Raw genomic sequence first — 1,557 nt, 5'->3', positions numbered from 1 at the left:
TGTTTTCCAAGCGGCTGTACCACTGTACATCAGCGATGTATGAGTAGTCTGGTTTCTCTGCATCCTTATCAACTTCTGGTGTTGTCATTATTTTCTGTTTCAGCCATTATTGTGGATTTGTAGTGATATTGTGGTTTTAATTTGCATGTTCTTCAAGACTAATGATGTTAAACACCTCTTCATGTGCTTATATCCTATCGGCATATTCTCTTCAGTTAAATGTTTCTTCATTTTTTGGGCAATTTTCTAATTGTATTATTTATTATTTTGTTTACTGTTGAGCTCTGAGAATTTGTTATATGTTCTGGATGCAAGTCCTTTGTTCGATTGACAAACATATTCTCCTAGTCAGTGATGTGTCTTTTCATCTTCTTCACAGGGTATTTCTCAGAGCAAAATATTTTTAATTTGGTGGGGCCCAATTTATTAATTTTCCTTTTCTGAATTGTGCTTTTAGTGTCATGTCTACAAACTATTTACCAAGTCCTAAATCCTGAATATTTTCTTCTATGTGCTTTTCTAAAAAGTTTTATAGTTTTACAGGGTACATATAAGTCCATAAACCATTCTGAGCTAAATTTGTTTGAGGAGTAAGACTTAAGTCAAGGTTCTTTTTTAATGTCTTTTGTCTATGGATGCCTATTTGCTCCAGTACCATTTTTGAAAAAGATCCTTCCTTCATTGAATTCCTTTTGCACTTTTGTCAATGATCAATTGGGCATATATTTCTGGGGATACTTCTGGATTCTCAATTCTGTTCCATCATTCTATTACTCTTTCAGTATCATTGAAATTGGGTAAAGTGTTTCCTCCCACTTAGTTCTTATTTTCCAAAATTGCTTTAGCTGTTCTATTTCTATTGGTTTTCCAAATAAAATTGAGAACAATCCTGTCTATATCTACAAGAAATCTTTTTTTTTTCTCCCCCGAGGGGGTGCACCGTTCCTGGAAGTACTGCAATACCAGGTCGATGCGTGGAGTGGACGGAGCAAGCTCCTATTCCAACTCCCTGCTCCAAAAATCCATTTAATATATTGTCCTCGGATAGAGGACGTATCAGATATTAAACTGATAAGAACAGATACTACACTTGATCTTAGCCAAAAGGCCAAGAAGCGATCTACAAGAAATCTTGCTGGAATTTTAAGAGGAATTATATTAGACCTGTATATTAATTTGGGGAGAATTGATATCTTTATGATGTTGACTCTTTCAGTTCATGAACAAAGCAAATCTCCACTTATTTAGATCTTCTTTGAATTCTTTCATCAGCTTTTTGTAACTTTCAGTATACAAGTTCTATACCAATTTTGTTAGACTTACACCTAAATACATCATTTTTGAGCAATTATAAAAGGTACTGTATTTTTTATTTTGGTGAGCTCAGGTTCATTGTTAACATATAGAAAGTCTAATAATTGATTTTAGTGTGTTTGTCTTGTTCCAGTGATCTTGCTGAACTTATTAGCTCTAGGATATTTTTGTAGATTCCTTGGGAATTTTTATGTAGACAATCATGTCATCTTCAAAAAGGAAGTGTTTTATTTCTTCTGATCC

At 33.7% G+C, this 1,557-nt stretch overlaps 1 non-coding gene across 1 annotated transcript; it reads right to left on the bottom strand.

Annotated features, from left to right (window-relative positions):
- Positions 1-929: 929 nt before the first annotated feature.
- LOC139033307 (U2 spliceosomal RNA) lies at positions 930-1,120 on the bottom strand. Its single transcript, XR_011485920.1, has one exon. It is a non-coding gene; the product is annotated as a U2 spliceosomal RNA (small nuclear RNA).
- Positions 1,121-1,557: the final 437 nt, after the last annotated feature.

Source organism: Odocoileus virginianus, unplaced genomic scaffold (genome assembly GCF_023699985.2).
Source record: "Odocoileus virginianus isolate 20LAN1187 ecotype Illinois unplaced genomic scaffold, Ovbor_1.2 Unplaced_Scaffold_1, whole genome shotgun sequence".
In the NCBI taxonomy this organism is placed as follows: Eukaryota; Metazoa; Chordata; class Mammalia; order Artiodactyla; family Cervidae; genus Odocoileus; species Odocoileus virginianus.
Note: the sequence above shows the minus strand (reverse complement) of the source record. Positions and strands in the feature narration are given on the sequence as shown.